Source organism: Cherax quadricarinatus, chromosome 82 (assembly GCF_038502225.1).
Source record: "Cherax quadricarinatus isolate ZL_2023a chromosome 82, ASM3850222v1, whole genome shotgun sequence".
Taxonomy (NCBI): Eukaryota; Metazoa; Arthropoda; class Malacostraca; order Decapoda; family Parastacidae; genus Cherax; species Cherax quadricarinatus.
This window is the reverse complement of record NC_091373.1, coordinates 13,548,530-13,570,235: the sequence shown is the minus strand read 5'-3', so window position 1 is coordinate 13,570,235 and position 21,706 is coordinate 13,548,530. Positions and strand designations below refer to the sequence as shown.

General features: G+C 41.0%; 1 long non-coding RNA gene across 2 annotated transcripts in view; it reads left to right on the top strand.

Moving 5' to 3' along the window:
• The window catches only part of LOC138855124 (uncharacterized), a 468,769-nt gene that overhangs the window by 180,656 nt on the left and 266,407 nt on the right, over positions 1 to 21,706 (top strand). Inside the window, exons 1-2 of one of the 2 annotated variants that reach the window (XR_011394281.1) lie at positions 5,497 to 5,618; positions 7,134 to 7,207. This is a non-coding gene — a long non-coding RNA (uncharacterized lncRNA). Of the gene's footprint in view, positions 1 to 5,496; positions 5,619 to 7,133; positions 7,208 to 21,706 lie in introns of those variants that run through there. The other variant, XR_011394282.1, reaches the window with a different exon arrangement.

Below are 21,706 nucleotides of genomic sequence, written 5' to 3'. Positions count from 1 at the left end.
AATTCATATAGGTTTATTTTCGCATTCGTACTAATATATATATATATATATATATATATATATATATATATATATATATATATATATATATATTTATCTAATAGCTTTCTACTGGGAGCACCTCTATGCCCCCAAGCTGTTAACTTGATCACAGTATTTAACTTTAAATACCTAAAGAATGTGAAGAGGAGAATAAGTAATTTAGATGCCCACGATTTTCCTGTCTTGATATTTTGTTCCCCTAAAATTAATTTTATCTTTGACGCCTACGTAGTCATGAGGCTGGGCAGAGCTTGATGGTGCTGGCGCTTATCCCACACATTATCTATTCATATTATTACAATATAATTATTCATCGATGTACTAAAACGTTTCATAAATTAGGAAAGGTTATCTCAATAGTTCTGCCAAGTCTAAGCATTCTAATATCTTTTGTTGGTCGGTTCATTCTGGAGAGATGAAGAATAACTATTCACCAGCCGCTTGCCAGCTACTCAGAAACAAACGCCTATCTTCGCTGGGCGTCAGAGTATTGTTTGGTCTGGCATGGTCTGTATAGTACTGTGTACTTTGTCCCATAGTTGGATTTTAATCTCTTCTGGCTTGACATAAATGTATGTAAAATATTTAGCTTGTTCTGCGAAGTCTAAACATAGTATATGTAGATAAATTTAAAACCTCATTAATTACAATCACATCGAAACAGATCATTTCGCGTACTCATCGGGGTACTTGTACCCTAGTTTGGGCACTCCTGATTTATGTTACACGATACCAACAAGGTGGTGAGTAAGACACATGGGTAACACTTGGGTACCTTTCCCGAAGTGTTTCACCTACACAAGAGGCTTCTTCAGTAGAACGTGGATACATTAATACCCTCGCATACTGAGGAACCTGTTGAACGGTAGGAGCATATCCAGGGAGGTTTCCTGGTTGTCCAGAAATTCTCCCTCGAAGCCCAAGCTGCTCATCTGAAAGTCCTTGGATCTGCCGTCATCTTCCTACCTTACCTGTCTATTTTATTTTAATAACGTCAACACAAGCAGCTTAGTTATAATACTAATACCTGCCTGCGAAATTTTGGATGCCAGGTCATTCAGTTGTAACTCCCTGCATACCAACAAGTGTCTTTGATATGTTTCACATCAGAAACACATGTTTGCTAAACTGAGTATTGGCACTTATATTATCGTAGTATATCCACGTATGTACAGTGTTTTTTCTTCGATTCCAGTCCAGTATGAATATTTACTCTGACTCTAAATTACCAAATGTCCCAAATGGCCACAGAAAGAATCACCGACATTGGTATAAAAAAAATGTTTTACAGTCTGTGAAACTCCCCATAATAGGATCGTAGGTGTGCTCCTCCAGTACATTTTATTAAGTGAAACAAATAACTTGAATTTAGACAAGATGGTTGCTAGTTTCGCTAAACGTGTTCATTGTAGCCACTTTGTAGATGCGGAAGAAAACTTCATAAAATACCGTGATTTCTCTCAAACCAAAAACAGCATCTTAAAAATTAATATCTAAGAATGTTGTGCTGTATTTTTTCTCCTGGTGATTCTTGTGCTGACAGCCACATTTCACGGGAAATGTTGAGAAGAAGAGATAAAAGTTGGAGAAAATGAAAAGGGAAAAAAGTTAGAGGATTAAACATGTGGAGTAGGAAGAGGAGAAAAAGGAGGAGAAAAGGGAGGAGGAAGAGGACGAGGAGGAGGAGGAGGAGGAGGACGAGGAGGAGGAAGAGGAGGAGGAAGAGGAGGAGGAAGAGGAGGAGGAAGAGGAGTGAGTGGTGGTGGTGTTGCATAGAGTGTCTTGAATAACCCAGTTGTGTGTGTGTGCTTCCTCCCTTCTCGCAGTTGTTGTCATCGATATATTATGATTCTTGGATTGCTCCCTTCCCCCTTTGCCCTCTCCTGGCACCTGGTCTGCTGAAGCAGGTGGCTTATCTGTCTGCACGGGCAGATACTTGCCACCTTCTGTACACCAACCCAGTACCTCAGGAGGATGTGTTTCACTACCAACATGGGAGACACTTCATTTATCAAATAAAATTTGATACATCTTCAGTGTGCTGCTATTCTACTCCTAATCACTTACATTGTGGGAATAAAAGACATGCAATGTTTCAGTGTTTTGTTCCCCTCATACTCAATGGGTTTCTTGTATCAGGGGAACACTAGCCAGGAGTAGGAGGAAGGGAAACAGGAAGGGGAAGAAGTAAAGAGGAAGAGGGGCTCCACTTCAGCATTATAACTGCTTCCTCTTCGTATTATGCAGTTAGTGAGAGCCACTTCCCGGGGACTGTAAGCAAGGAGAAGGGGTAAGGGAGAGTTCAGATGAAGGGGAAGGGGGAGGAAGAATGGGGAGAGGGAGGGGAAGATATACGCGTTGGTGTTGTTCTCGGCTATGTTGGGGCGAGGAATTATTTAATCAAACGCCAGAGGTATGAATATTAATAGGAATTAGAGCAAGGTGAATGAATGGACTACAAGCGGCCTACAACGGCGCTTCCGACACTCAGGCCGCCGCTACTTCTGCCGCTGTCACCCCCGTCACTACTGTCACCATCGCCGCCACTACTGTCGCCGCCGCCGCCACTACAGTTGCCTCCGCCGCCACTTCTGCTGCCACCACCAACACAGCACCACCAGCTCCACAGCACCACCAACACCACAGCGCCACCAACACCACAGCGCCACCAACACCACAGCACCACCAACACCACAGCACCACCAACACCACAGCACCACCAACACCACAGCATCACCAACACCACAGCACCACCAACACCACAGCACCACCAACACCACAGCACCACCAACACCACAGCACCACCAACACCACAGCACCACCAACACCGCATCACCACCAACACCACAGCACCAACACCACAGCGCCACCAGCACCACAACACTACCACAGCACCATCAACACCACAATACTACCAGTACCACAGCACCGCCTACACTACAGCACCACCAGCAACACAGCACTACCACAGCACCACCAACACCACAGCATCATCAGCATCACAGCATCAACACCACGTCATCACCATAGCACTACCAACACAGCACCACTAATACCACAGCATCAAAAAACATCACAGGATCAACACCACGTCATCATTGCACTACCAACACCACAGTACCACCAGAGCATCAATGCACCACATCACAGCACCATCAGCGCCACTACAGCACCAATACCGATGCACCTAGAGCACCACAGCACCTCCAACAGCACAGCACCACATCAAAACACAGCACCACCAACACCACAGCCCCATCACAATACCAAAACACAGCACCACCACTACAATACCAAAACACAGCACCAACACCAAAACACAGCAACACCACTACAATACCAAAACACAGCACCACCACAGCGCCAACACCAAAACACAGCAACACAACAACACCAACACCACAGTACCAATACCACAACACCACACCACCAATACCACAGAACCTCCAGCACCACAGCACCTCCAGAACCACCACCACAGCAACACCACAGCACCACCACAACAAAACACAGCACCACAACAAAACACAGCACTACCACATCAACACCAAAGCACCACCAACACAGCACCAACAACACAGCACCACCACAACACAGCACCAGCGCCAGGAAGGATAACAGTCTACCATACAACGTTTTGACTGTGGCTGAATTTTGGCAATTATTTTTGGTTTATTCGTCCAACACAGACGGCAGTTTTCACGGGAACTGATACACATTCTTCTATCCAATGGAAAATTATCCAGCCAGCTCTTACTTCATGAGGACTTGAAAACAAGAATATTTTGCAAGTTTTGCTAAACTACGATACACAATACAGACTTTAATGAGTAAATTCTTTAGGCGAAGTTAAGGTTTGTAATATGCAGTTATCTAGTTATCTTATTGGTCAAGGTCGGAGCGAAATGTCGTGAAAAGTTTCCTCTCCGTGGAGTATTTGGGACTTTTTTCCAGAAATGGTATTGTGACCTTTATTCTTCTGGTTTGCTACATGTTAGTGAGATGACATCAATTAATAATCCCAGTTGACATCACACATTCTTTTTCAGGATTTAGCTTATGATGAGGCTAATAACTGTTATCCTTCCTCAGCTCACGATCAGGTTAATAGCTCTTATCCTTCAGCTCACCATCAGGCTAATAGCTGTTGTTTCCTCAGCTCACGATCAGGCTAATAGCTGTTATGTTTCCTCAGCTCGCTACTGCCATTCTTTGGCTCATATTCAGGCTAATAGCCATTATCCTTCCTTGGCTCATATTCAAGCTAAGATCTTTTATCCTACCTCAGTTTATCCTTGACCTTACCCTACCCTAGGGAAATTATCACCATATAGTCGACTAACTCTCAGGTACCTATTTACAGCCAGGGGAAATAGAACAACATTTAAAGGAGACATACCTGTACATCTCAATCCTCCCCAAAATTGAACCTGGTTCTTTTAGTTGTCAGCCGAAGTCCATTGAACGTCGAGATTTGTATTGTGGGAAATACCGTGTTTCACGGTTTTCCCACCCAAGTACTCTTGCCCGGTTAACCGGTTTCCGTGAATACCTAGAAGGTGCTACAATGCTCACAACAAACACGGATACAACCACGCTCATACCTAACTTAGGCATTACGGTGCTCATACACCCCACGCAGATATTACTGTGCTTATACCAAACACAGCATTATCATGCTCACACACCCAACGCAAATATTATCATTCTAATACTCAACATATTGTGAATAACACCATGCTCATACCCAACATACTACAGGTAATACCATGTTCACACACCCAACGTAAATACTACCATGTTTACACACAACACAGATAATACCAATCTTAAACCCAACAAAGATATTACCATGCTTAAGCTTCAGCAGATAGGTTCAGCATTATAATCTTCCTTGCGTCAGCGTTAAGTAATAGCTTAGGTAATCCTCCGACCTTTTATTACACCTTACTGCTAGTTCATACACAAGGTTAAGATATATTTCATTATACAAACATGTAAGTCTTTTATTGTGTAAAGTGTATTATTGTTATTATTATTATTATTATTATTATTATTATTATTATCGTGGAGCGGAACTAAGCAAAGATCATAAAGTGCATTTGGAATAGGAAGTAATCATATTTGATTCGAGGAATGGAAGAATAGCTCTAATTCCGTGGAAGACGAGCTCATTGGGAAAATAAACGACTGCTTAAAATGGTGTTTGAGTTAGAAAATGTGTATGCATATACACTATATATAAATATATACAACAGATTTGAATTAAAAATGACACGAAATTATGTAGAAACATTTTCATCTCGGACAAGCGCTAACTAGCTGCGAAGCAACTGACTGACCTCGTTGAGGTGATTAGCAGGCTGTTTTGTGTCCAAGCTGTGTGCGTGAGATTACTGAGGGAAAGGGTGAAGGATGGGGTGACAAACTTCAGTACCTTCTTGCCTCTGTGTATGGGCGTGAGTGTATGGAGTGTGGTACGAAAACGTTGACTCCTGTGGTACAGCAACATTCATTAGGGTGTTACAGTAACGTTCGTAAGCTGCGGTACGAAGTGACAATCTGCAGTATCATTTGTAAGTTTCCAGCTACGTACACCATTTTTCATGTTCAGTGATAAGTGTAGGAAAAACGCTCGTGTTTTCTCGACTGTCTGTCTACACACCTTTCGGTGATCCTTACAAAGACGTCCTGCCCAGTGTGTTTAGAACTCTCGGTGAAAAAGACTCTTGTAATCTTCCACAGTGTCCCAACCAAGTACCTCTGATACCAAGGTAAGGCGACTGTTTGCCATGGAAAACTTTACAATAGTTTAAACGACATTAATGATTTGCAAGGTCATCAGTTTTATAGATGGGCACTTTGCAAAAGTGCGCGTATAATCGCTCCTTGCAAACGCACGTAAGTGGCCATTTGCAAGCCCTCTCAAATAAGAGCGCTTTTGCAGGAATGCACAAGTAAGTTTGCCTTTGCAACCACGCGCATTATAAGCACAGTGGGAAAGTCAAATGATTACCTGTAGCAGGAGCTGCCATCTGTGTGAACGAGTTGATCCTGTCATCTTAATTGGTTGGTGGGAGAATTCAGTTGTTTACGTTTGAGCGAAAATTGTCCCCAGGTACGCGGGCGAAACTGAGTTATCACACTGACGTGTTGGGGTTCCGTGGGATGTGCGTGGGTGAGGCGACTACTACCTCCCACCCACCATGCCTGGGCGAATGATCCAGCATTTTCTTTGGTTTAAATGTCCAGGATGTTTCCATATTAGTAAGATTTCCAAAACTGTAAGATTCCAACTGGTTAACACTTTAATAAATAAAACATAATATGACAACTTAACGAGGGACTTCTACCTGTCGAGTGCACAGTGGATCTCGGCTTTACATGTTGTAGATTGAGACACTTATGCAGCATATGGAAATCTTTATTCAGGAAACGTTTCGCCACACAGTGGCTTCATCAGTCCAATACAAAGAGGAAGGCGTATGGAGAGGAGGAGTATGAGGTAATCAGTCCCTCAGCCTGGAGTCGATGTGTTCAGTCCATCAATCTTGTAGAATGTACAGCATAGGGCCGTAGACGTGGCTTATATACTGTAGTGAGGTGACTTGAATAAAGATTCCCATATGCTGCATAAGTGTCTCAATCTTCAACTTGTCGGTTTTTCAAACCATTCATCACATTTACATGTTGTATTTGATACGGATCCGTACAGGGCCGTCTCAGATCCAACATTCTCCACCTGTTCCTCCACTCTATTTACACTCATATTCTATTTGCCCAGGTAGATCTGTTTGTGACTTGGTCCCCTCAAGGGAGGTTCCTTGACGCTGGTGAGGGGCTCTTGATCTAGGGAATTAGATCTGTGCTCCAGTTCCCTGAATTGAGCCTGAATACCTTCCATCACCTCCTCCCCCCCACACGCGCTGTATAATCCTACGGGTTTAGCGCCCCCACATGATTATAATAATAATGTGAATTGATGAAGTCCACTGTGTGGGCGAAACGTAGTCAATAAAGAACAGCATTATACTGCATTTGTCTATTTTTCCATCGTGTCGGTATTTTATACCATCTATCTTCATCTCCAGGTACCTGGGTGTTGGCAGACTGGTGATGGTGGCATCGTGCGAGGGTGGAGGCTGGAGCTTTAAAATGAACTGAGGTAAGATAACATCTCTTAGTCTGCAAAATGATTAAAAAAATAAGTAGCGCTGCTGGTACTTTCGAAATTGGGAAAGGAGGAAGGATCCAATGATGGTGTGTTGCCTCCTCAATATCCTTTATTGTGGCTTAGAGCATAAGACATCATAAGGAAAGTGCAGTGTGGCTCTGGGAACACAGGGCACATTCTGAGTTGTTTTGTAGTACATGTCCTGTAGCTGTGTAGTTCAGATCAAATATTGTACTTTCTTACTCTACGAAGGCATTTGTTTGAAAAGTGATCAAAATTGCAACTGTTAAAACATTGTCCACACGAGTTATTTGGTGCGACTCACGGCGTGACTTAGAAAAATAGGCCTTTTGTTGTGGTATGTTGAGTATCCACTGACTTACCAAGTCACCTTGAGGGTAGTCCGTTTAGTTATTGGATTACGACCTTTATAGACTATTGGCTATCAGTTCCCGCTTGCTCTGTTCAAGTCCTGTACTTCTATTAATTTGGCCTTTGTCTATAATAGATCCATGTGACCTTCAATCTCTCTGGCGTCTCTTAATCCCACTGACATCTATTGATGCTTTTTACGTCTGTTACTCCTAACAACCAATCTTGAGGACTGGTTGTTGGGGTAACATCTCACAAACAACTGGGATAAAAAAAGACAATGATTTTAGTTCACGTAAGTAAATTAAAACTAATGTATGCTAATCATACGGTTCCTTCCTCCTTCCCCTCCTCTCCTCTTCCCTCCCTTTTTCTTCCTTTTCCCTTCTCTTCCTCCTCTTCCCTCCCTTTTTCTTCCTTTTCCCTTCTCTTCCTCCTCTTCCCTCCCCTCACTCCTCTTCCTCTTTTTTTCCTCTTCTCTTCCTCTTCCCACCTTCTCCCTCCTCCTCTTCCCTCCCTCCTCTTCCCTCTTTCCTCTTCCCTCTTCCTCTTCTCACCCCTTCCCTCCTCCTCCTCTGCTCTCTCCTCCTGGTAACGTGTATTGGCTCCATCAGCTACAACCAGCACTCTCGCTCCTACCTTAAGAAGCGGCGGGCGATTACGCTGTAATTCATACTGTTATTTGCTCATGACATGACCTTTCCTGCACCACCATCACTACCATTATAACCACCATCACTACCATTATAACCACCATCACTACCATTATAACCATTACTACCATTATAACCATTACAATTATAACCATCACTACCATTATAACCACAAACACTACCATTATAACCATTACTACCATTATAACCATTACTACCATAACCATTACTACCATAACCATTACTACCATTATAACCACCATCACTACCATTATAACCACTACCATTATAACCATCACTACCATTATAACCATCACTACCAGTATAACCATCACTTCCAGTATAACCATCACTACCATTATAACCATCACTACCATTTAAATCACCATCACTGCCATTTTAATCACAATCACTACCATTATAACCATCACTACCATTATAACCACCATTACTATTATAACCACTACCATTATGACCACTAGTATTGCCACCTCGACTGTTAACGCCACCCACCCCCACCACCACCATAACCACCACCAAGCCACCCACCACAACCATTATCACCACCATGCCACCCACCACAACCATTATCACCACCATGCCACCCACCACTATCATTACTACTACCATGCCACTAACCACCACACCACCAAGCCACCCACCATTACCACCACCATGCCACCCACCACCACCATTGCCACCACCATGCCACCCACCACCACTATTACCAACCACCATGCCACCCACCACCACTATTACCAACCACCATGCCACCCACCACCACTATTACCAACCACCACCATCAAGCCACCCACCACCATAATTCCCACCAGCTAGGTGAGCACGCGCGCGTCCGACCGCCAACGCCCGCTCGCCCAGGGACACAGACACACAGACGGACGCGGACACACACACAGACGCGGACACACACACAGACGCGGACACACACACAGACGCGGACACACACACAGACGCGGACACACACACAGACGCGGACACACACACACACGCGCACACAGACACACAAACACACACACACACAAACACACACACACAGACACAGACACACACACACACACACAGACACACACACAGACACACACACAGACACACACAGACACACACAGACACACACACAGACACACACACAGACACACACACACACACAGACACACACACACAGACACACACACACAGACACACAGACACAGACACACACACACAGACACACAGACACAGACACACAGACACACACACACAGACACAGACACACACACACACAGACACACACACACACAGACACACACACACACACAGACACACACACACACACACACACACACACAGACACACACACACACACACACACACACACAGACACACACACACACACAGACACACACACACACACACACACACACACACACACACACACACACACACACAGACACAGACACACACACACACAGACACACACACAGACACACACACACAGACACACACACACACACACAGACACACACACAGACATACATACACACACACACACACACAGACACACACACACACACACAGACACACACACACACAGACACACACACACACAGACACACACACACACACACACACACACACACACACACACACACACACATACACACACAGACACACAGACACACACACACACACACACACACACACACACACACACTAGATCTAACTTGAGAAAACTGACACACAATCACCGTGAGTGAGTCGCCTTAACATGCAAATTACCTACTTAGTATAATGGTTGTATTAACTGACATGAAAATACTTATTAAAAACACAGGCTCGCTAATTACTAATGACTCAAAATTGATATTAGAAAAACACCACATCATCCCTAATGGATTTTCCAGTGGGGAATTAGAAACAGAAACCTTAGCCAGTTAAATAACTATTAGAGAAAAAATACTGAATCTTGAAGTTTTCAGACCATAACTTGATGTGAATGAAATAATTATTGCAGTACGACTTTATATATATATATATATATATATATATATATATATATATATATATATATATATATACATATTTAATTCGTTCATTGTTGCTACTGATAAAGAATATGTTTGGAACTTTAACATCATTACAACTTTATTAAACAAATTCATGACTGAATATTATTACGGGTAAACGCCGGAGAGAAACTGAGTAGCTCTCATTACTTTTGTTTTCAGTACAACTGTAATGATAGCTGGGTGGGTGGTTCGGTTTACAGACTATCTACTGCACTAGCGTCACTACGGCTGCACTTACCCTGTGTACTACCAGTCAACACCACTTTAATATCCAAGATTAAAATCAATTATCAGCGTCTGTATACTTTGTAGTTCTCTATACGACTGTACAATAGAGTAAATTATACTGTATATGTATAGAGGTATAGATATAGATATATATTAGTGCAACCACGAAGAGGTAGTTTTTAAGCAATTAACAAATCACGGCTGCTAGCCGGGGATCGAACCCGTGTTATTTTATCCCCCCCCTGGGGGAAAACAAGTCAACATTCACGACGCTGTAACCGCTGGAGGACTATATATACAATATATATAATTAAGAATTTGTAAGAAAACTTGTGTATAATATTACATAGCTTTATTTACAATGATGTATTATATAAATATACCATTGTGTATACATAATGCTTTATAATGCGTATTAAATACAGCTAATATACGTATAATAGCGGATGATACACAACCAACATACATGTACAGTGGCGGATGATATAGAACCTTAGCTACAAAGGCGATGACCACCTCCGTTATTATCATGACTTGCATCGTTAATCATTCCTGAAGTTTTATAATTAATGAACACACACACACATTCACACACACACACACACATACACATACACATATACACACACACACACACATACACACACACACACATACACACACACACACACATACACACATACACACACACACACACATACACACATACACACACACACTTACACTTACACACACACACACACACAAACTGATAAATACAGTACTTTGAAGGTTCCTCTTAATGCCATTGAGTGGACATGTTTAGCAATGTCTACTGAACAGCCAGGAAGAAAGTTAAGACCAGCAAGAAGAACGTTAAGTGGTATTATATGGAAAATATGTAAAAAAGCAAACGGAGGGAGAAGAAAATGAAGGAAAAATAGAGAATGAAAGGAAAAAAAACGAATAATGATGGTGAAAGAGAAGCAAAAAAAAAATAAATAAAAAATAAAGGGAGAGAAGAATAGAAATACTAAGAATTATGATAGAAAACAGAAAATGGCAAAACAATGAAGAATAAAGAAAAAAAGAGGATGGGACAAAGGAAACGTGTACTCTTAAGGAAATAACGTCCTTAGTAATAATGGTAGAATTTCCAACAAAATGTTAGGCAAATGGACACAAATGCAGCAATAAAATGTCACATTAGTAACATTTGTTCTCCTAACAAATAACGTTCTTGGTGCCATCTCTTAAGCTTTCGTTAGTCATGCTATTAGGCTAGGATGCTCGTAGGCTAGGATGCTAGTAGGCTAGGGTGTTAGTAGGCTAGCAAAGATATACTACCACTGAAGGACACTTTAATGGCTAAATTAGGGATTCAAATAAGTTATGAGCATCTGTGCACTCTGCAGCTCTCTAGAAGACAGTACATTACCCAGAATTATGCTGTATTTGTTACACCATATATAAGAATTATATATAACTAGGTCATAATATCATTCAAACTCTTCAGAAACCTAACTGGTACGAAACTGCTGAGATGTGTTAATCCAAATCTTCACTAGATGCCTAGCAGTACGTATACTCCCCACCCCCCGCCCCACACGTGACCATTTCTTCTTCCATTTCTCCTTTTTCCCCAGGCGTTGTATGACCTCGTTGGGTTTTGCGCTCCCCATAAATATATGAGATGAAACTTGGGACGACGTTTCACTTCGTCGAAACGTCTAAATATTTATTGCATTCAACTTTGAAGAGCGAAATGTCGCTGTAGTAAATGTCTCAGTAGTTACTCTCGTGTCCGCTGTATAGCCCTTGTGGCTTAGCGCTTCTTTTTGATTATAATAATAATAATACTCTCGTGTCCTTCCTAACTTGTTATCGGTATCGTTAGATCAAAGGTGTGAAATTTTGACAATATGATGAATAAAACACACGTGCAGTGGTGTTGTAGGTGTTGCACATGTCCCATACATCACGTTGTCAGTAATTTTACCAAAGTTTTCTGCATATTAAGGAACTTAATGAGTGCACACCTAAATGACGTACATCTTCGTACAAATACTATATCATGCCGAAATAAATTATTATTGTTATGATTTATTCGGGATTGCAGAGAGATTTTTGTCTTTTTTTTTGTTTTCGGGTGTTTTTTATTCCCTTTCTTTAAGAATAATTGAAGTGACTATAAAACGGAAATATCGATTATGGAAAACACTTTGTATACTCATGAACATATAAGAACATAAGAAAGGAGGAACGCTGCAGGAGGCCTGCTGGCCCAAACTAGGCAGGTCCTTTACAATTCATCCCACTAACATGTGCACTGAGAGTAACAGCGCATCTACACGTTGAGGTATATAAATATACTCTTAGAGTTTAATACCAAGAAGTCTATATAGGGATTAAAGCATTCCTTTATAAGTGATGGACAGCATTAATGGCCGTCTTGTGCCAATAGACGTTGGTTAAGCCAAAGTAACCAACCATTTAGTGAGTGTTTTAGTGAATGTCAACTGGGATATTTTGAAATTGTTGAAAATTTATTGGATTTTTGACCAAAAACTCCTATTTCGATTTTTTTCGATAGATTAGGATCACAACACGTTGTATTATCACAAATATGCACGCAAGTTCCGTAGAAGTAGGGTTATTAAGACTGGAGTTGTTAAATAGCTGCCACTGTCACATTAACTGTATTTGATAAGCTGAGTTCAGAAGACAGACAAAAATAGTAACTTTGTTCAACTATTTCCGTTAATATTAACTTCTCGGTCAAATCAAGAAATTTCAGGGGCATTACAGTTTAGAAAAAAGAGGAGAAGAAAGTGAAGAAGAAGAAAATTATAATACAGAATATGCAGAGGTAGAGGAAAATGAAAAAAACTTACGCAGAGGTAAAGGAAAATGAACGAGAAGAGGAATATCAGAATTAGATTTTGCTTCTAGGAGTGGCCTACCAGGGCAGCACCAGTAGTGCTGTTAGTATGGCTTCATATCAACAGTACATTACAGCCTAGATAGTCAATAAGCAATTTGTAGCAGACAGTAGTGGGACTTCATATGACTAAGACCAATGAAGGGGAAACAATTGTCCCGGTTCCTGACGAATATACATCTGCACTAGAATAGCATTTATTATTAGCATTTTTATTTTTTAACGAGGATGGTCTAGTGGAAGGCCTTGATCATATGATTAGCTAGCTGATCAGAGGACAGAGACCCGAGTCAGGAAACGCTTGTCCTGTTTCCTAACGAGTAAAACGCTACCACTATCACCATTGGACATTAGGTGTTGTGTGTTTATTTTATGGGGATCCTTCCCTCTGATTTTATGTGATCTTAATTTTTTACGTTTAAGAGGTTGGACTGAGAAACCAGGAAAAGACCTATGCTTCCAATTTACGAGCAAAAGCTCAACTGAGTCATCACTTATAAAGATTCGCATCAAGAACAAAAATCGTATTTCTCCTGAGAAATAAAATGCCACCATTGACGATATCAGCTCCATCACTGTCTCTTTAAATATGCAGATATCACTAACTCGGCAATCACAATATTGGTCTCTGTATGTATTATTATACAAATTTTCGTTTTCTCATTGGACTAATATTTAGTTTAAGGGCTTGTTACTGCTATACAATTTTTTTTAAATTAGTTGTGCCATGAAAACGCGTATAAAAATGAGATGGTATCCAATAGGCCCAAAAGAGAACTTATGGCCATTGCATAACCCACTTAATAAAGGAAAATTTACATAATAACCTCTCTTAAAAGAACAATAAAAAGCCCCTGAACTAATTAATTATTTCTGATTGCCACAAAATTGTACATAAAACATGAACATAAGAACAAAATAGGTTTTGGCTAGTAATTTTAAGGCGAGTGTGTGTGACTAATGTGACGGTATTGTCCAAGTGACGCCTGTTTCACAGCAATCGAGGGGAGACTTAAATATTAAGTATTTACCCCTCTCGTATTGCTCACTCGCTCTCATAAAAGTGTTTAATACATTCAAACAGCAAGAACACACATTTATCTTGCTCTGTAGCTCTTTTTAAAATTTAAGTGTACCAGTATGGCATCTTTATATACGAAATGCGACAAGGCTTTATGTGCCAAATATGACAAGCAATTAAGGGAAGCATAAATTCTCGCAGCCTAGAATCTCAAGGCAAGACTCGATCGGGATACAACGGCGTACTGGTGAGAGTAACAGAGGATAGAAACAGGCGTAGAGCCAGCTGTTATTGCCAACAGTTTCGCTCTGTTGACTTGATAAAGCTTTACATTGAACGAAACGATTAACTTGATAAAGCTTTACATAGAGGCAAGCGTTGTCCTATTAGACGGTCCCTGTGCACTCGTGTCTTTTCTGAAAGACTTTACCTGTTTGTTTACGCTAACTTACTTGTCTTCTCATACGAAGTGGTTCAGAATTTGAGAATTCTGAACATGAATGGGCATTACAAATACCCTGGGATCATTACTCGTTTTGCAAAGACTAGCACATAGAAATTTGATCTAAAAGCATATACATGGGTGTAATAAACATTGATCGATTGCACAAGCTAATCCATGTTAAGACAAAACAGGTTGCTGTTGTACATTTGTCTCGGAGACCCTCATCAGCAGACTAAATCTAGATTTACCTCGGTTGAATCCAGGCAGAGCGCAGTTGTGATTAGTGTATGTATATATATATATATATATATATATATATTATATATATATATATATATATATATATATATATATATATATATATATATATATATATAATGCCTCAAGCATGGATTCAAGCTATTTGTCTGGCTTGTAAACCAGGCTGCCCAGCTTTGAGGCATCTGTGGCTGAGTTAATAAGAGCGCTGCCTGGAAATCTTGCCTGTCTCTCAGTAGCAGTATCGAATCCTGCTGACTGCGATCTTTCTCTGTATACTATACCCGCTTGCTTCTGTGTGGTGCATTGAGATTATATATATATATATATATATATATATATATATATATATATATATATATATATATATATATATATATATATATATATATATATATATATTACCCCAGTGAAAATTAAAGAGAAAAACATATTTACACTTTTTTATAGTTGTAGTCACGCGTTCTATTGTGATTCCTTTCATATGTAATTTTATATTTGCATATATATTTAACCGTGCCTTCAGGGGACAGTTATTTGTAGCAAACAGGATAATAACAGATCGGGAATACATATTACATAGTCATTGTAGTACGTTCTTATTATTTCTGAAGGGTAGGTACTCACACCCTCGCGTTCAGAGCTTATTATTCTGCGGATTTTCAGTCTCAATTATTGTAGTTACGGCCATCACACTAGAACACAGAAGCAATTAATATTAAACCCACTATTAGCCCTCCCTCCCGACCCCCCCCATCACCAACTGCCACACCCTTCCCTCCATACCCCACCATCCCCTCCCATCACCCCAACCACTAGGCAAAAAAGCAGATAACAATGGAATGATCATGTTAAACGCATATATGTCTTCCAATGTGACTAATATGAAAAGCAAAAAGAATATCCGATCGTGTTTTTTTCAGATACCAGTGAGTTTCGAGTTGTTTCAGAAAGGTTGTGTAGGATTGGATCCGTTCAGCCAGACTTTCAAGATGACCCAAGACTTACGTAGGGGCTGGGGGCGTCGATAACGGCAACCTCGATGCAGCGACCGTTTATACTAATGCATGACTATAATCTTTGGCATTTGTCGAAAGCAGAATGGGTTGGGTCTGAGGCGGGTCCATTTATCATCCGTACCGCGCAGTTCATATGTAATTGGTAGAGGAATTAAAAGTCAAAAGATACTGGTTAAATCTCTAATTAGGTTGCGGCTTAGGCAGTTGTTATGATATATGCTAGTTTCTCGTGCTCTATATTATGTGGGTTAGAGAGGGGCCAAGGGAGGTATATCCGCTCAAGGGTCAGAAAGGTGCAAGTACCGTGGAATGAACGGTGATTAACGGCGTTGTTGTGGAAGGGGGGTTATCATTATCTTGCCGCCGGGGAGAGGCGTTATTCTGGTTACCCTCAGTCGGCCTCAGACTGCAATATTTTTTCTGGTTTGGCGTCGAGCAATGCTGGTGTGTCTAGAATGGTGACTCACTGTGTAGCACCGGTGCGCGCGCACTCACACGAGCACACTCACACGAGCACACTCACACGAGCACACTCACACGAGCACTCACACGAGCACACTCACACGAGCACTCTCACACGAGCACTCTCACACGAGCACTCTCACACGAGCACTCTCACACGAGCACTCTCACGCGAGCACTCTCACACGAGCACACTCACACGAGCACACTCACACGAGCACTCACACGAGCACACTCACACGAGCACTCTCACGCGAGCACTCTCACACGAGCACTCTCACACGAGCACTCTCACACGAGCACTCTCACGCGAGCACTCTCACACGAGCACACTCACACGAGCACACTCACACGAGCACTCACACGAGCACACTCACACGAGCACTCTCACACGAGCACTCTCACACGAGCACTCTCACGCGAGCACTCTCACACGAGCACACTCACACGAGCACACTCACACGAGCACTCACACGAGCACACTCACACGAGCACTCTCACACGAGCACTCTCACACGAGCACTCTCACACGAGCACTCTCACGCGAGCACTCTCACACGAGCACTCTCACACGAGCACTCTCACACGAGCACTCTCACACGAGCACTCTCACACGAGCACTCTCACACGAGCACTCTCACACGAGCACTCTCACACGAGCACTCTCACACGAGCACTCTCACACGAGCACTCTCACGCGAGCACTCTCACGCGAGCACTCTCACACGAGCGCACTCACACGAGCACTCTCACGCGAGCACTCTCACGCGAGCACTCTCACACGAACTCTCACACTCATGTAAACACAAATGTTTGTTATTGGGAAGTTCATATTTTATGCAGTGATTGAATGACTGGTGACTCGCACGAGTTACGTTGTAATAAATGGGACGCGTGTGTTTATATAGGTTTTGTGTGTGTGTGTGTGTGTGTGTGTGTGTGTGTGTGTATGTACTCGCCTAATTGTACTCACCCAATTGTGGTTGCAGGGGTCGAGATTTGGCTCCTGGCCCCGCCTCTTCACTGAACGCTACTAGGTCCTATGCGTGTGGGTGGGTGTGTGCGCGCGCGCGCTTATGTGCAAATTTGTGCATAGGCTATAAATAGGTCATAAGGTCGGTTCTTCGTCAATTTTGCTATCATGGTTTTTTTGGGACTTGGCGAGCTGTTGAAGTGTGAGCAGGGTAATATAGGATGGCCACAAAAACACTCCCTGACTTCAAACAAATATAACGCGTAACTTTATTATAATAATCTTTCAGTTAGTAGCTTCAGATGCAGGATTTCATTCAGCTTCATGTGGTATAGGGCAGCATTAAAGGCACTCAATGTGCGCCTCTCTGCTTGCTCGGCAAACATCTATGCGATAGTCCAGTTCGGTCCAGACACTGTGCAGCATGTCTGGTGTTATGCGAACTGCTTCAGTAATCGAAATTTTCAACTCCTCCAGGATTGCAGGTAGTGGTGGTATGTAAACTGTGCTCTTCACGTACCCCCAAAGAAAGAGGTCATAAACAGGTCTGGTAACCTCTGCAAGTGGCATGCGAGGTCACCGGACCTAAGTGTTTGTGACTTCTTTCTTTGGGGGTCCGTGAAGAACAGTTATACATGTTATACCTGTTTGAAATCAGGGAGTGTTTTTGTGGACACTGTATTTTGTGAAGGGATTCAGGGAAACAGGTTAGCTGGACTTGAGTCCTGGAGGTGCGAGGTACAAAGCCTGCACCTTAAAGTAGGGGTTTGGGATATTTGCTGTTTAGAGTGGCATGTTAATTGTGTCTGTGCGCCTCTGGAAAGTGTCAATGAAGGTGAAAGTGTTTCTATATATATATATATATATATATATATATATATATATATATATATATATATATATAATTTCCAGTAATTTATTTCCCCACCAGAGATGAGTTAGTCGTATCAAGCCTTTTATATTTAGAAAACAATACACTTTTAAAACACCTGGGTATATTTATTTAAAAATCTAATTAATTTGATAGATCTATTATGCAGGCAATACCTGACCTGTGAGAGTCATTGTCAAGACTACTGTGATACATAATGGCAATATTGGCGAGTACAGCTTTGTTGTTATGTTAAAGACATACAATACCGTTAAGTAGATGAGTTTCAATAATAATGATTCCCAATTGTTGCACATGTGTCGTACTCAACTGATTTGTCCGTTTATTTCACTAGTTTTGGCAATGTGTTGTGTGAAGCTCGTGCTGAAGAGGTGTGGTTTAGACAGAAATAGGTAACTAAGACAGAAGTCGCAGCAGGGGATGCAAGTTGCATTCATTTCCGTTTAGAAATGATACTTGCGGTTCGAGTGCTCCGTAAATGTAGTAGGTTTTACTAGAAACTAGTTTGACAGCAGAGTTGCGGTGAGAAAGAAAGGTGAGAAAGGAACCTTTACTTAAGATGTTTGGTACTGCACTTTATTGAGGTATACTTGGTAAAGTCTAGTGCTAGACGAAACGTATTAATAATATAATGTTTCTCAGTAAACATGGTGTCTGTCTCTCAAACAGTTGAAGGTAAATGTAACAAACTTCCATGTACCGTCACTGAAGTGATGGTTGGTTGCTTAATAAAGTTTAAAGCCAGTGGACTACACAAGGCTCATTAAAGTTGCACGTAACCTTTTCATCACCAGACAAGAATACTTTAATCCCTAAAATATTGATTAAAGTAAACTCTCAGCCTATATACACTGAGAAATACACCTCGTGTATATATGTATATCCTGTGAATAGCTGTTGTTTTATTCGTCAGGAAACAGGGCAAGCTTTTCATATAGATGACCCATTAACATTTGTGTGCTCTTAATGGTGTGAATATTTGAAGGTAGCTAATAGAGCTATGTTGGACAAATACATGGGCGAGAACAGGTGGTAGGGAGTTGGATCAGTCTTATGCCGTCAAGTAGGCAAAGGAGCATAAGAATGTGGGTATTACTCGTATGATGACCCCCCCCCTATCCCCACTGTTTTTGGTAATATGACCGAGACCTTCCACTGTTTTTACTGATCCATTCTTTTACAGCTTAGACATAATATCTCTAAAAGTTGGTTAATGGTGTTTAAAACCTATCGTCTGTACGAGGGTCATTAAAACTGGATGTATCGCGAAAAATAGAGTAAGGGATAGTCTTTCTCGGTTTATACATGTATCAGAAGCATTTTGAAATAGTTTGCTTTATGGACAAATATATTGTTGAATAGAGGAATGCTAGTTGATAGTATTTTGGGTACAAAATAAAATAAGAGACTTAATATACGGTTACTTGATTTCTACCCTCAAGGTAAAAAAAAAAAAAATATTAATATCAAAATAAAAATATTTCAATCGTAAAAATTTTGGGCCCTCTGTAGTACATAAATTTGAGAGCGTTCTAAGGCTTCATAAATTAGTAGAAATAAAAGGTGTTCTGAAACTTATGACCAAAGAGATTATAGAATCGTTCGAACCTCCCAGTTATTCACCCAGAGATTAGCACTATTACGAACATTCCTGCTCTGAATCTCTCTCTAGTTAACCCCTGCTTCTCACTCATAGTTCGAGGTCAGTTAGTCAGTGACCTCTCGATCATGGAGTCGCTTCCATGTTACATCCATTTTTGGAGGGAAGTCAGCCCAGAGAACTAATCTATAAATATTGTTAAGTCCACAGTGACTGTAGTAGTGGATAAAGGCGCGCAACAAAAATATATGCAAACGCGTGTAATACCGTTGCACTAACTGAGAATTGGAGGAAATGATGAAACCTAAAATGTAAAGAATCGAGGTTAAAAAAGAAGGATCAGGAGACTCTTGTCTCCTGACGAATAAAACAATAAAAAAAATGTAGAACACTTTTAGATTCTGACGAGTATCTCTTGATTCTTGGTGTGTGTTCACTGTGTATGTGCTTGTCGAGGGTATGCGTTTCAGTATATGTGCACACTTAGCTCTCCTTTAATTCCAATAGGCCGATATATGGAACTAAAGTGCTCAGGACAAATGGTGAACAAGCTGCATAAAGTCTTAATGATCCTCGTGTAGTCGATAGATTTTAAATCCAATAAACCAACTCTCAAGCCAAAATTAGAGTACTACAGTGAATAGTTATATGTAAGTCTACATGTATTGACTGCTTGGGCAGACATCGCCAACACAGGATATACTGCAACATTTGTCTACCATGGTGTCTGCATCTCCTGCCATTATCTAACTTTACAATGTGCTATCATGTTACAATATTCGCTACTACGCTTCATTTATATATATGCTTCATATATATATGTATATATATTATATGTATATATATATATATATATATATATATATATATATATATATATATATATATATATATATATATATATATATATATATATATATATATATATGAAGCAACAAGTTTCTGAATTGTAAAAAAAAAAAAAATAATTGCCGTGATCGCGTTGTGCATTGTGGAATGGTATTTGTATTGTTACGTAATAGCGTATTGCATCCTCGTGTGAAAGCGCATTGTAACGCTGCCTAATAGTGGATCATAGCGTAGTAGCGAATATTGTAACATGATAGCACATTGTAAAGTTAGATAATGGCAGGAGATGCAGACACCATGGTAGACAAATGTTGCAGTATATCCTGTGTTGGCGATGTCTGCCCAAGCAGTCAATACATGTAGACTTACATATAACTATTCACTGTAGTACTCTAATTTTGGCTTGAGAGTTGGTTTATTGGATTTAAAATCTATCGACTACACGAGGATCATTAAGACTTTATGCAGCTTGTTCACCATTTGTCCTGAGCACTTTAGTTCCATATATCGGCCTATTGGAATTAAAGGAGAGCAAAGTGTGTACATATACTGAAACGCATACCCTCCACAAGCCCATACACAGTGAACACACATCAAGAATCAAGAGATACTCGTCAGAATCTAAAAGTGTTCTACATTTTTTTTTACTGTTTTATTCGTCAGGAGACAAGCGTCTCCTGATCCTTCTTTTTTAACCTCGATTCTTTACATTTTAGGTTTCATCATTTCCTC